A 16,317-nucleotide genomic window follows, 5' to 3' on the forward strand; every position below is an offset into this window, starting at 1 on the left:
AGGCCTTCGGCTTTTGGACGGTCTCTTTTTTTTTTTTTTTTTTTTTTTTAATTTACCAGCTTTGATTCTAATTATACTGTATTTTATTGTATTACGGTGTGTTATCTTGCATTCCAATACCTTATTTAGTAAATTAGTTTGTTTCTCCTTAGATCATTGCTGCTGTTTTGTTTTCAGGCCCATCTCCCTACCCTTTCCCTTTTTTCCCCTTTTCCCTTTACCGGGTTGTGGGTCCCCCACTCTGCTAGTCATGGAACTGGGGTGAACCAGCCCATAAACTGTTCAAACACAGGGTTCAGAGAATGAAGAACTCTAATGTCAGTTATTACATTGCAGAAGAATATCTTCCTTTTTTCATTTTTTTCACCAAATAAATTCCAAATAAATAAATAGAAACTCCTATCTGCATGTCACATTTGGCTTCAAAATCTAAATGCCAGAAGTCATGAAAAGCAGGTGCAGAAGTAAATCAGAAGACATTTTAATGCCTACCAGAAACAGATAACACAAATAATTTATTGTTGGTTTCAGTGTCTTCATGTTAACTCACAATTGCCTACCCAAAACTGAAAGGTCACCAGTTCTGCAACTAAGAAATATCAGTTAAGAAGCTCATTTAAGATCAACAACAAGCTATTAACTTTTATCTGCTATAGGAAAAAGGGGATCAGTAAAGGAAATTAAGCACAGCAGGATTTGGTTCAGGTTCAGAATACCATTTAGTGCATGAAAATTCATTAATTCAGCTGAGTTCTCACCATGAGGTAAGAACTATGAGCTTGGCAGCTCAGGTTTGTCTCTCATTGTGCCTAACTCCTTGGCACACAGACACAGATAGCTGGGCATCCAGAGATAAATACCAAGTTGCACAACACCTCAGAAATCACTCCCTTCCATGCTCCTAAATTCCTATGAATGACATTTAAAGCAAAGGGACAGAAGAAAGAATTTAAAGATAAATAACAGGACAACATAAAGACACAAGGCAGGAATGGTGTTTACACTGTCCCACTGAAACCACACCACTGCCCTTGGCTGTACAGGACATACTCATACTACACAAATGGGTGAGAACAGAGGAAGCAAAAGGTGTAAAGACTTGACAGATGGATCCACTTTATTCCTGGTACTGGGACCGAAGCAGACTGTGACAGTGTTCGTATACTGTTTTCTTAAGGAATGATTTTTTCTTCTTGCTGCCTGTAAGAAACTGCAGACTGGGCTGCAGATCCAGGCCTATATGGGAAAATCAAACTGGAATGAGTGAGGAGGCAAAAGAAGCATTGGCTACGTCTGAGATTTTCATTTGTGATGCTTTTTGATTTTGTAGCACAAATGGGAGGGGATACCACATCTGAAGAATCTCTGCAGACACAGCACTCAGAAACACTCCAATAAGTGGAAAACGATGGCAGAGCCTTTAAACATATCAGGCTGTGGTCTTTAGCTACCAAAGACCAGAAAACTGTCCCTTCAGCCAGCTTCACTATTCTCTGAGTGTGGCAGTGGACAGCAGGCAGACATACACACAGAGAAACCAGAGAATTCTAAAGAGCATGTGAACAAAGCCACTTCAAGATAAGAGAAAATGGGAGTAAAAGAAAAAGTAGCGTGCATCTATACCTTACTCTTATACAGTTGTGCAACTCTCAATGATTTTGCAAATGTTAAGTCAATTTACTAAAAATAAATGAGATACTTGTCTTTTGATATGAGGTTGAATGCATCTATGTTCTGAAATATAAAACTAAAAGTTGTATTTAATATTAGAAAATTTATTTATTTACTTTTTTACTTTGTTATACGTCATACAGCTTATTCCAAAAAGGATTTTTAATAGTTCTCTTTTTCACTGAAGGAATGATATATGCCATAAAATTTAAAATATTGCTATGTCTGGAATTATGGCTACAATTATGGAGGATTGCTCAGTGCCTTCAGCAATGACATAATATAAATGCTCCGTAATAATTTCATTCACCCTCCAAATGCTCATTCAGATTAATTTACACAAGTACATTGCCCGTTTCCTCACATGCCACAGAAACAGTTGCCCTGGAGTGAAAGATAATCACTCTTTAGACTCAGTGTTGCACAGCTGAATGGGGTGAGACGTTCTCATGGAAATGCAATGACTGTACAGCCAACCGCTGCACAAGTGACTATATAAAAAGTTGTTTCTATGAAAAAGTTGACTTCTATGACAACAGTTAAAGGAACTTTGCATCAACAACACAAAGAAAAACATTTACATGAATAAAAACCTGTGCAAGATAATTACAATAATACTGACAAGTTTCACTGGGAAAGGGAAAATGACTGAGAGCAGTAAAGCCAAACCTAAGTGCTATTATTATTTTTTAAATATATGCTGTATATTAAGCTGTAGTATAAAATATAGCATTCAGTGAGAAGAAAGTAACTTTACAGCAGTGCAACTGAAAGCACAACGTGTCTTTATTCTTTATATAGTGATGTCTAACACTAATTTTCTAAAGATCGTAAAAGCATTTATTTTGTGTATTTAAAACTCCATAATTGATAAGATTTACTCTGAATATGGAATGAATTAGCTACACCTTATCTATAATTGGAAATATAACGATTTATAGTATTACTTACGATATCACTACTGTTCATAATTTTGAAGTTAAACAGGCAACTATGGGAGAGAATCCAGTGGAGGGCTACAGAGTTAATCATCTTGGTGGGGTCCTGAAACATCTCCCTTATAAGGAAAGGCTGAGAAACCAGGGATTATTCAGCCTGGAAAAGAGAAGGCTGAGAGGGGATCTTACCAACACATAGAAATATCTAAGGGGTGTGCGTCAAGGGGATGGGGCCAGGCTCTTTTCAATGGTGCCCAGTGACAGGACAAGGGATGCCAGACACAAACCAGAACACAGGAAGTTCCATATGAACATGAGAAAAAACTTTGAGGGTTACAAAGCACTTAGACGAGTCTAGTTACAAGGGTTGTGGAGTCACTTTCTCTGGAGATATCCGAAACCTACCTGGATGCTTTCCTGTGTAGCCTACTGTGAAGAACCTGCTTTAGCAGGGAGTTTGGGCTAGATGATCTCCAGATGGTTCTTTCCAATCCTTAAAATTTTGTGATTCTGTAATGAAGGCAAAAGTTTGAGCCGAGTATCAGATGCCTTGGAGAAAACTACTTCCAAACCCCATGTCACAAGCAGGAACATCTTCCATCAGATCAGTTTGCCCAAAACCCCATCATACCTGACCTTCAACATCCAGCATCCACAACACTCCAGGCAGCCTGTTCCAGTGCCTCATTGTCCTCATAGTGAAGAATGATGTGTAATATCTCAATGTCCTCTTGTTTAAAGTCATTATCTTGTCCCTTATCACTACGTTCGTTACTAAAGAGTCTCTTCCTAATTTTCCTGTAGATCTCTTTTAAGTGCTGGTATGCTACTAGAAAGTCTCCCCAGAACATTGTTTTTCTTGTCTCCAGGCTGAGCAAGCCCAGCTGCCTCAATCGTTCTTCATAGGAAAGGTGTTTCAACCTTCTGGTCATCTTCATGGCCTCCTCGACATCTGCTCCAAGAGCTTCATGTCTTTCTTGTGCTGGAGGCACCAGAGCTGAACAGAGTACTCCAGGTCAGATCTCACGAAAGCAGATTAGAGGGGTGCAATCACCTCCCTTGACCAGCAGCTACACTTCTTGTGATTCAGCCCAAAATAAAATTAGCTTTTTGGGTTGCAAGTGCACACTGCCACTTCATGCAAAGCTTTTCATGAAACAAAAGCCCCAAGTCCTTCTCCTCAAAGCTGCTCTCAATCCATTTCCTGCCCAACCTGTATTTGTGCTTGGGACTGCCCCAACTCAGGTGCAGGACTTCATATTTGGCATTGTTGAACTTCTTGAGTTTTGTACAGGCCCACCCCTGAAGCCTGACAAGGTCCCTCTGGACGTGTTGACATGTCCACAGCATGTTGACAGCACGGTTCTGTATTGCTGGAAAACTTGCTGAAGCTGTACTCAATCTCAATGACCACATCACTAACAAAGATGTTAATACCGATCCTAATACAGACTGCTGAGGAAAGTCACCTCATTTGGTCTCCTCCTGGACACTGAGCTGTTCACTGCAACTCTTTGAGGGTGACCATACAGCCAATTCCTTAATCCACTCAGTGATATATCCATCAAATCCATGTTTCTCTAATTTAGAAACAAGGATGTTGTACAGGACAGTATCAGTCACATGCTTAATAGTTTATACTATATTTTATTTTTTCCTAAATGTTTCCTTTTATAAACCCTGCAGAAATCTACCGGACACAGACTATTTTTAATTTAAAAGTAATTACTTCCTTGTTCAGAACTTTGCAGATGAAATTTTCTCTCTTCTGATCGCAGTGGAAACCTCTCAATTACCTTCAAAAACACCAAAGACTTTTCTCAATGGTTATTTTCGGTTAACAAAAATGTACTGAATCTCGTATTTTCACACTCTCATTGCACTCCATAAAGATATAGCAACTGAGAGAACTAAGCAACCATCCTCAAACCTCTGATTTTACAACAAGTAGAGTGGCATTCTTTGCAGCAGTACAGTTAAGATACTAAAACTCCATGATTTCACTTATGCCAACGGTTGCAAGAGTATATTTTAGGGACTGCTGTTGTGAGAGGATCTTCTGAATTTGTCCTTTGCAGAACAGCCTATACGCCATTAGCCACACAATCTATCTTCACACAAAGCAAATAAAAATAAATAATTCTTTCACTTATTGTATCATAATATCACATTTTTCTATCGTAATCAAATGGACTTCTGTCATAATCTGTCTTGCTTCTCAAAATACTTGGACAGAAATAACTTCAGTTCAGACTTCCAAAAGAACACATCATTCATTATGCCTCATGTACAGATAAGAAGTAACAAAAGGGAAAAATAGTAAAAATGAGCACGTTATCAAATGTAAAGAAAACATTATTTTGCACTGTTATATCCACTAATGTTGACTCAACTTCATAACAATGCTGGTTTTAGATTTTAAATTTAAACCTCACATATGCTTCTTTTCAGAGATTAAAATTATTAAAATGGAGATCGTTCCCATTTTTTAAAATAAATGTGCATTTAAAAAGTTTAAAACTTTTATAATCTACGTTTTGTCACCTGCACTATAAGGCTCCTCCTGGGACTAAACTCAGATAAGTCTCTCACACATACAAAACTATTTGTAGTTTTCTGTCACTCCATTTCAGTTTGTGAGAATAAATATTTATGATCGTTCACAGAAGCTTTTGATAAGCAATCAGTGTTTTAGAACCATCTCTCTTTGTAATGTTTGCATCCTAGTCACTCTCTTTACTTCAGCAATAGGCAAGCAATAAACACAGCAGGAGGAAAGTGACATAGATGGTCAATCTGATTCAGTCAGAGTGGACAACAGCTGAAATGGAGGGGGATAGAAAACATGCTAAAAGCCTTAATAAGAAAAACTGTAATTTTCTTAAAATATTCTCAAATTCTATCAGTCACACTACCATTATATGAAAATACATTCAACTTATTATAATAAAAAAGCATCAGTTAGAATGTTTTCATATGGGCCATTTTTTGCATTTCCTGGTTGTACAAGGGCTCCTCCCACACAGCACAGAAAATGATTACACATAACAGGAACTTTTGTTATAGGAGCTGCCTAATGATTTCACGAATACATACTAGCATGCATGCTAGCTCCAGCCCCCTAAGCAATCTCATGCTCTCCCGCTTACAGAAACGCTCTTGTTATGTGGAACTGAAATATTTCTAAATTTACAAGGAAGTCTCTCAGTTCTCTCAGATGCACTGAGAATTTCCATGTTCGAATGCTCCCTCAGGCTTTTTTTTTTCCTATTTCAGTAAGGAAAGGATCCTGCTTTCAGGTGTGTGTTGTGTTTGTTTGTATTTCCAGGGGTGTTATTAGCAACGATGCCATTGACCACAGTGTTCCGTGTACAAGTAAGGTGGCTACGGACTTTCTTCTGAGCTCTCTAATGGACATATTTTTTTCCAAGTTGCACTTACCAGGACACGGTTTAATATCTAGAAGCATTTTTTTCCTTCTAAAAAATCTTAGTATGGAAGCAATACTTGAGATCTCTACACACTGCAGTTCTGTAACCAGTTTTGATGGAGAAAGCTTTAACCAAGGAAAAATTCTAAAATGAAGCAATCAAAGAAATAAAATTTCCACAAATGTAAATTAAAACAGTAAAAAATGAAAAAAATCTGTAAATTACAGCACTAAATATGAAATATGAATAATTTAAATATGAAAAACTTGCAAACTCTAGGACAGCGTATTTATCTTTTAGCAGATATGAAAATAGACAAGAGATGAGTAACCCCAAAATATGGGCGTTATTCTTCATTACATTCAACTGTTATTAATATCTGCAGCATTCATTGAGATTTTCCTCTATGAATAAAGAAACCAGAATAGTAGTCTCAATGTTTAATTTATTTTGTACTTAGAAATTAATTTCCTGTCAGCCTTTTTGTTTCTTCAAAATGCTTCAAACCTGATTCACATCATATAAAAGCCTCTGACAACCTGGGCAGGTTTTCAGAGGACTTATTAGTATTAGCCTGGTAGCAATATGCACTTTCATACAATTCCTTGTCATTTTTTAAGCTCTGAACTAAGAGTGAAATGAAGGTGTCCTCTTTTTTTCATTTTGTGTCAGTTTTTCTATATATTCCAGTTTTTTAACACAGGTATCTTTTACTGCACACAGTGTATATTAGTGACTTCACTACTAAGAAGAGGGCGATTCTGCCGTAATTAAAAAATTATACAATAGAAGTATGTAGCTGTTTTGATACATGAGCAATTATATTTTAAAGGACTGCATTAGTCTTTAAATACGTATGGTAAAGTTTCTATTGTGGCACTTCTAACATGCTGAACTTCAAAAGTATCTCTGCATCTTCTTTCTGTAATGCATTTTCAAGGCAGTCATTGCCTAGGGGAACTAGAGCTCCCAAGGGCACCAATCAACATTTGGTAGGCTGCTGCGCTTGCATGGTGTCCCACTGAAATCAGTGGGATATCAAACAACAATATCAATCCAGCAACATGTAAGAAATCACTTAGTTGAGTGCCTAAAAACAGACAAAGAAGGTGAGATAATATGCTAGAATTAAAATAGAGAATTGCAATTATGTTTTTCAGCAGCAGACTTTTAAGGTATGAGAGACCTGCTGAAAAATATCCACAACTGAAAATACATTATGTTCATTACCTTGATTATATGTACCTACTTTGGAATTTATCTGACAGAGAAAAGCAATTTAGATCTTTCAACAAGGACAAAATGTGAAATAGGATTTCTGCAGCTTAGCTTAATTCATCAGCCTTCTAAGTTGCAAAAATAGAGCAACAAACGCAGAGTCAAAATCACAATTTTAATGACAGACTTATCCTTACTGAAAATGTTACTGAGGTTGTATATTCCACAAAGACATAATCTGTCTTTGCATAATACACGCAGGGTACAGGAAAAAAAAAAAAAAAGGAAGTTTCACCTTACAGCAAGACTGTTTACCCAAATGAAAGGAACTACCAAAGAAACAAAAACATAAGGCAAAGCCAAAGGGAGAACAGGTATCCCATTGTGCTGCACTGAACTCTTTTTTCTTTTTCTGCTTGATATCATAAGACCCGTGCAACATCTGAAATAACTTCAATAATAATGTTAGTTCCTATGTACAGTTCTTTACTCTAAAGACTGACCTGTGATTCTATTCTCCCTCAACATTAGTTATTAGCAGAGTTATCATTTTAATTCCAGAAACAGAAGGCCATGCTGGCACAGCTGAATCAAAGTTTCCCTAGTATACATTGCCAGAGACAACTACAATAAAGGAGCATCATTTCCACCCAATCTGCTCAAACACTACTACATCCCTCTGTTATCTGCTCTTTACAGCTTTAGGTACAAAACATTAAAAAACAAACATAAAGCAGATGGAGACAGCTCAGAGGACAGCAGTATGAATGGCGACACATACAAAAATATGGCCCATAGACTCTGAGAATTCAAGTCTTCCTAGTCACGAACAAAGAAGACTGAATCTCAATTTTCTCATATATATACATAATATATGCACATATATTAAAAATTGTGTATCTAGATATTTTGTATACACACATAAACTTACGTATATATGTACATAAAAAAAGAACAAAGAGAATGGAAACAAGCTGCTGTCCATGTTTAATGTAAGATAAGAAGTACGAGATTAAATCACAACGAAGATGACATAGGAATTTTCCAGTAGCAGAAACCATTCATCAGTTCACAGAAATCAATTGCCTATGAGAACTGTGAACTTCTGTTGCTAGATGTATTCCACCCTAATTTTTCTTTTTTTTCCAAGAATTAATTAAATAAAAATATTTAAGGAATGGTTCAAGAACAGCTGATCTCATGCTGTAGGGAACGACTGGACAGATTGGTCTGATTTCAATCTTTTTTCTTTTTTTTTTCCTAATATATCACCTTTTTTGAATACTAATTTTCATGTAAATTAAATCTCAGCTTCCTTTTTTTTTCTTCTTTTTTTATTTGCATTAATAAGAACTAAATCCAGCATTGCACTCCAACAAAATATGGCATGTACTACATTTTAAAAGTCCTACTCCTGAGAGACTCTTTTATAAGTAAAATGAATAAGAAAATGAACAAGGGAGTTACAGAGCATTCTGAAGAGCTATTTGAAAATATTTATAACCTGCTCATTAAACTTGTCAAAACAGGGTGTAGCACAGATAACGACTTCAAAACACTTCAATTTAAGTACAATCAGCAATGCCTTAACAAGACAAAACTAGACTTTAAAAAATACCCACATTAAAGAAAACCTAAAACTTCGTATCAAGCATCAGACACTCAATATGCGTACTATGTGGTTTTTGTTTTGTTTTTTTTTTAATATGATGGCTTTGTCCATTTTTGGTTGAGATTGTTTTGACAGAAAAACTGAAAGCACTGAGCAGTAACTAGTGACTATTAGACAATTCAGATCTATTAAGTCCTATTTGCATTTGCACTCATTATTTATATGTAAGCTCTGTCTTGCAGGAAATTCTTTTTATTATTATTACCACAGTGATAAACTATTTTTTTTAAATCTCTGCATCTTAAGTGGAATTATAAAATGTAATTTTGCAAAATTCATATTCTTCATAAAACTGATAGGTTTCCACCATAAACTTATTGTCATGATTCCAGTACACGAATGTACACATATACAAACACTTTGCTAGCTGCAGGATGTAAATACTAATCAAAAGAGTGAAATTCACTACTGAAACAGCCAAATCCACCTTTTCCTTGGGCAGAGGCCTTATGCCTGGAGAACATATGAAAGCTGAGCTCGAAGAGGTAATTCTTAATGCGACTCAGAAAAAAAATGCCATTACTGGGGCTACAGAAGCTCTGCTGGGGAGCTGGTAATCACTCACTGGTTAAAAATAAGCACTGAAGGGAAAATGTGTATTATGTTAGAAAAAAGAAAAAACAATCTTAAAGATGTCTACAAGTACAAAATATTTCATCATCTCTTTTTCATCAGTGATGATTACGCAGCAGATTTTTGCTCTAATCTATAGGATCCTTAATTCACATTCAGAAACATAAATGGCTCTTAATTTGCTGATATAGACAGAAAGATCCCATAGCATTAAAAAGACAGAAGTGCTTAAATGGAAAATAAATCAAAACCATAAAATTGTGACTTCAAAATTTCTAATTATGATATTCCCTAAAAACATTTAACCTCCAAAACCAGCATGCTTAGATTATTTTCAGTCATGATCTCTTCTTGGAAAATAGCATCTACAGAAAATGGTCATAAAAAACAACACATTTACTTCATTAAATGTAATCCTTTTTTTAAAATGAATGGTACAAGTCCAGAAAGGAAGAGACTACGATCATCGGCCAAACTATTATTAAATTCTACACTAATTAATTCTGCATTATATTCTATACTCTGAAGACAATATTTAAATTAAGTAAACTGGAGTAGAGAAAACAATTAACGCTCTAACCATCAATAAGATTTTTAATTGCATTGAGCCAATTTTATTTTTGGCCTACATGATAGACAGAATATTCCAAAATTTCAGTAGACTGCAAGTCTACAGATTTGTTTTTTTCAGCAAGCAGCTCTCAAGGCAAGAAAAAGTGACTGATTGCAATTAACCATCCTGAAAACGAAGTAGCCATGGTCCAAAAGCTTACCTGTATTTCTAAATTAATCCCAGTCATCATGTATCACTGCCAAAGTTCTGTCATAGCTAGAAATGTAAATCCTGTATAACTAGGAGCAAAATCTGACATTTTTTGAAGGTTTCAAATCAAGGTAACTTCCACTTATTCCCTCTCTCCCACAAAAACAAATAAAAACCAACAAAGCCCGGTAAATATAATTGTATGGAATTCTGATAATGACCTATTTTGGTATCAGTTTCCACTTACTTTGGGTTACAATTTCCTGTTGGTTTCATATGGCAAAACAGTCTGGAAAACAAAAATAAATAATTTTATTTAAGAGAGAATTGCTGGAGATGGCATATAGTTATCTAAGCAGTTTTAGCTGACTTGAATTTCAACAGGTGTCATCTTCAGACAGAATTACACAGAAATGCATTGTTTAACAGCTGTATTAAATAAATTTGACTTTTTCTGCAAAGACTGTCTGTTCATTTATGGTAAATACAGTATCACAGGTATATATCTTAAAAACACCCAAGAATTGGATGATCTGGAAGCAATGAGACCAGCAGCATGTAAGCTTTTTGTACCTTTGTGTAAATCTCTATCTCCTTGAAATGTTCAGACTGCTACCTTCAAAGCTACTAACAGGATGTTGCAAAACCAGGAGGCATGAAGTGCATTTTCCGATATACAGCAGCGCTTCTTACAGTACTTTAACTCTGAGGAGTTTTCAGAGATTTGCAAGACTCATCCAGAGAAAATATTTCTGTAGTGAAAGGATACATGAGAAAACTCACAAGATTGGCAGCTGTATGAACAAATGACTTAGCAGACTGCATCAGATGTGAATCCATAGGAGACCTATATGATGAAAAGGACAGCTTCTCCACAAGTAAGCTCAGTTATTTATTCACTGTGATAAGTTGGTTCACTCTTAATGTACCTTCTTATTGTAGCACCAGGAACTACACTACATATACTACAGAAGTAGCATGGTATATCATAGATACTTCTCAAGAATAAGCTATGAAAATATCTATCAGATGTCCCTCAGATACCAGATATCTATTTATGCTCCCTATGGACTAACACCAGTCAGTAACATCAGCCAGCAAAGCCATATAGAAAAGAGAAAGAATCCAGGTTCCAACACATTTTGAGAAGTGCAGGTGTAAAACTGAAGTCTGTATCTCTTACAATTCACTATCAAACTTCCTAATAACAGAAGTTTCCAAGGTTAGCCAGACATATATTTTGTCTTCAGATTAATAAAGTATTTATTTTTGCTTTCTATAGGAATGTAAAATAAAGCCATGCTAAATGCGTACCTCCAATGCTTTCATCTTTTATGTTTTTAAGCAGAATTGGCTTTCTTATTGGAGTATGAAGAAATGAAAGTATGTTTATTACTCCTTTGTGCATGGAAATTCTTTAAAATTGGTTGCCCAATTCTGACTATGAAGGATGAAAATTGCTAGAGCACAAAGGAACTAATAATGAGTTCTCTGAAGTTAAACATGCAGTGGGGCACAGATGCAGGCTCTGCAAGCTACCAAAAAGAAAAAAAAGAAAAGAAAAAAGAAAAAGAAATTAATCTAGACAGTAGATGCTTGTTGAATTTCTCCACCATCATCAACTGCTTATTGTCATGTTACATTATCAATAAATGAAAGATTTAAAAGGTTTCAACATTTATTAAACTCCTAATTGGAATCACAGATACTGAGATCTGAGACTACGTCAAGTCACTTTCACTGATAAGCAAGCTCATCATAACATCCTCAAAGAAGATATTCAATAAATATGCATGAGTAGTTGTTCAAGCAGAAAGCTGTTACTTGCCTCTCCATAAGAGTAAAAAGTTTGGGATATTTTCTTCAGACATAGATGTATCTAAATGAATTGATTTGGAAGTAAGTTGTCTGATCTGAAGCTGTTCTGAACTGTAAAGATTGATGCAAAACAAGAAAGAAAAAAAAAAAAAGAATTATGAAAGCATTTTGAAGCGGATATGTTCCACAAATTCAATGAAATGGAAAAAATAGGGGAGTGTATAAGAATCTATAGCATGTCTATTCACCATTTTCAATAATGTGCACTGAGAAACCCAGCGCAGAAATTTTCTGACAGAGAAAGAAATAGAGGTTTATGTTCCTGTCTGAGAGCTTACAAAGTCCAACAGGAAAAGTGACTGTACTGGATTTGTGTTGTAACAGGGAATAACTTGTAGTTTTCACTACGTTTTTCAAACAAACAGGAAAAAAGCTCCCCTACATGTAATTGGTCCTAACATCTAGGATTAACAGTTCAGCTTGAACCATGTTTAGGAATCAAAGCATATGAATACCCTCATCATACAAAAAATTATCAGGGACATCTAAAGTTATAAATCTTTGTGAATAATTACAGCTCATTAGTTTGTTTTCAGGTAGTAGTTTAAGATCCTGGAATTGGGATCTGCTAAAATCCCAATGGGTGATTGACAATTTATTTTGCTATTTATCATTCAAACACAAATTTCATTCTTTCCTAAAGTAAAGCACAAAGAATCAAAAGTAGGATTCAAAAAACGAAATGAAGAAAGGAATTTGGCATTATTTCACAATTATGCTCTTGTGCTGCTCTCTTTATCTGGGATTCTGTGCTCAGAAGTGGGAGGGTAAACAGGTGTTTTGCAGGCAATGCAGATGAGACAAAATGTTAAGTATGCCATCAGGGGATGGGGTGACTTCAGACCCATAAGATAAAGACTGAAATACTCCTGGTAAAATAAACAGCAAATTCTGAGCTTCTAGATCTATATAGCAACCCAGAGGCAAACCTGTAATTTGTTAGTTGAAGAACAGACTCTTCTAAAAGGAAACACCTTATCCTCTATGTAATTTTCAAGCTGTCAAATATAATCTTATGATTTTATTGCCCCTGAAGTTGAAAATATCCTCAGGGAAAACATTAGCCTAAAAGCAAATTGAATTGCAGACATTTTAATTTTAATCTGCTTTACTCAATATAGCTTCCTCATTCAAATGATTTTTGGTTGTTTTGGAGCTACTCTGTGGTTGACCCTCAGGAATTGTGACAGGGTACAGATAGGTCTGAATCCTATTGCCTATCTGACCAGAAAAACTCCGTGGATACAATCTAACTTACCTAAAGCTTCCCAGCCTCCATTCCTATCTACTTCACGGAACTTATGGAATAGTAAGTCTAACAAACACAGCCTAGATCATTTTGTGTACATTTAGAGAGATAGCTGCTTTTTTATTTCCCACTGCCTTCAAGCAGTCAGAAGCTCTGTTTCTACAACTAGAAATTTCCACTTATTTAAAAAGTGAGAAAACAGCATAGGTAAGAAAATAGTAAAGAGGAATCCTCTCTCTCTGACAGTGAATATTACAGGTATTTCAGATCTGCAGCAGAGGAGAAATACTTCTGCAAGTACTTAAGTCACGTCTGATTTATGAGACAAACACTTTTTTTCAGAGCAACAGCATATCTGTTTTTGATAGATAATCTTGAAGGTAAGCATTCACAGGCATATAAAAAACATTCAAAATGTTTGGTACCAAAAAGAGTGCAAGTGTGCTAGAGGACACCTCTAGCCAGGCAAATAACCCTGCCGCTTTGATCCTCTTTGAAATGAGAAGGGAAACAGGGGAACCTCTTAGCACCTCCAAGTCTTACTTTCCCAGCTACATTACACGAGATCCAAAATGAAGCAGACCTCCTTTAAAAGCAGACTAACAAAGAGCAAGTAACTTGAAAATGGTCTTCTTTCACATACCAGATAGGATGTACCTACTAGAAAAGGCCTTCAGGTAATGAAGCTTGCTGATTCACAGCTACTGCACAATGACATCACTAAACAAGACACAGGCCATCTTCTATTTGTTCATTTGGTCATACTTCTCCAAAATTATCAATCGAACAAAACGAACAAACAAAAATCAAACAACACACCACTCCTCTAAGTTCTCACAGGAAAAAAGCAAACAAAATCACTCAAAAAGATAATGGCTGTACTATGCTGCCTCTTTGAAGGGAGAGGAATGGCACTGCAGCGTTTTGGTTGGATGTTAAAAAAAGTCATTTATTCTTCTGCTGTTACAGTAATCTGGATAAAATGAAAATAACTATTTCCTGTAAAGTGGAGATGGAAAAAGAAATAGCCGTGAGGAGGGACTGAGTTGTTGACAGTGAAGCTCCATTAATCTCCAAAGAATCAAGCATGTCTCTAGGTAAATTGTGGATAAATATTCCATAGTGGAACGAATAACTGCCTTTTGTTTACTTGGGTTCCAGCAGGTGCCAGGGGCTGCTTTTCCTTCTATCTTCCCTCTCTTCATAACTTTCAGTTTAGAAGACATTGGTGTGGCAGTTCAAGCATTCAGTGACAGATAAGCTTCAGTGCAAGCCTATGGACCATGGATTTTGATAAGAGACCAAATGATTCTTGCACTGAGAGACTCTATACAGTTCTTCCCTGACGTTTTATTTCAGGAATATTACGTAAGGGAGATGAAAAGTGTGAGTACATTTTCATAAATACATTGAAAATACATAAGGACAAACACCAGGCCAGCGCAACAGCTACTGATGAGCATAAATAAAATATCTGGGAAGGAAATTGTGTTTTAGGGTCTGCCTGCCTGGCAGATTGTGTATGCATGTAGTCTGGACAGGACAGCACTGAGACTATAATGTGAGACAGAAAGATGTGACCAGCTACAAACCAGAGCTGTGCTCTGCTGAACAATGCAATGAACAGTGCTTCAATACTTAAAAGGAGATTATAAAGGGCGACCAACTTTTTACATGGTCTAATAGTGAAATACAAGAGGCTTTAAACTAAAAGAGGGGAGATTAGATAAGATATTAGGAGGAATTTTTATTTTTAATTTCTTTTTACTCAGAGAGTGGTGATGCACTGGAACAGGTTTCCCAGAGAAACTGTGGATGTCTTGTCTTTGGAGGCATTTTAGGCCTGAGCAGCCTGAGCTGGTGAGTGGCAGCCTTGCCCATGGCAAAGGGGTTGAAACTACATAATTCTTAAGTTCCCTTTCAACCCAATGCATTTTATGATTCAATGCCCCAACTTCCAATATTTGCTTGAGTTCTGTGCACCAGTAGCCATATTTTTACCATGATGAGCAAACACTCTCCAAGCTCAAACCCATGATCCTTTCGCATTTAGGTCTGCTTGCATGATTTAGTCAGAGATTAGTACTCTGACAAGTTACCCATGCAGAATCTGTTATTTTGGTCATACTTTCCACATGACAATCTTTTTATAACTCAGTTGTAAAATCTATCCTGTATTGTGAGAACATTTTTTTTTTTTTTTTAGTCATAAAACCTTTATTATACATATTAAACTACTCCTACTTTGAAACTGTAACCTGTTTTCTTGGAAGAACAAATAACTGGGAAGATTTCAAGCTAAGCCTGGGAGCGACACTTAAACTTGTCTTATATGAAAAGAATAAAGTTTTAGGATAGATCCAAAAGATTGCAATTAATAAAAGTCTTAGTTTTCTATGCACCACAGGGAACTTTCTTGATGAATTTAATACGATTATCGGCATTCACAAATGGTAAAACACAAATAGATATGGTGTTAGTAACAATGTCTAAGAGCCAACGAGCTGGGGAAAATATTTTGTGATGTAATCAACTCAGGAACAATGTACTGGAAGTAAAGATCAAAGTCTTGAAAACAAAAATTAGTTTCAAGGTAAAGAGTCTGACTGTGAAAATTAATACAATTTTTAAGTATCATGACAGCTGCATTCAAACAAAGGAAAGGGCAGAATGAGATCTGAATAATGTAGGGAACAGGTAGTTCAGAATGATCAGGAAGAAGAAAGCAGGACAAAGACTTCACTGCTATACTGAAAAAGAAACTAAGAGATTTTGACAGGAACACGTGAAAGAAATATAAATTATGGAGAATTATAATAACTTGATAATTATCAACTAAAAAAGCTAAACTACAGCTCAATAACCTTAGAAAATATGTTCAAACTACCCATTTTCATGTAGGCATATGATTCTGATGGAAAATA

General features: G+C 35.9%; 1 protein-coding gene across 11 annotated transcripts in view; it reads right to left on the reverse strand.

Annotated features, from left to right (window-relative positions):
* The window catches only part of SNTG1 (syntrophin gamma 1), a 325,126-nt gene that overhangs the window by 168,463 nt on the left and 140,346 nt on the right, over nt 1-16,317 (reverse strand). For 7 of the 11 annotated variants that reach the window (XM_048940576.1, XM_048940574.1, XM_048940573.1 and 4 more), the window contains exon 2: nt 10,514-10,555. The exons of 3 other annotated variants lie outside the window; for them this stretch is intronic. The gene's annotated coding sequence lies outside the window, so the exon portion shown is untranslated. Of the gene's footprint in view, nt 1-3,014; nt 3,034-10,513; nt 10,556-16,317 lie in introns of those variants that run through there. One more of the 11 variants, XM_048940572.1, reaches the window with a different exon arrangement.

Source organism: Lagopus muta, chromosome 3 (assembly GCF_023343835.1).
Source record: "Lagopus muta isolate bLagMut1 chromosome 3, bLagMut1 primary, whole genome shotgun sequence".
Lineage (NCBI taxonomy): Eukaryota > Metazoa > Chordata > Aves > Galliformes > Phasianidae > Lagopus > Lagopus muta.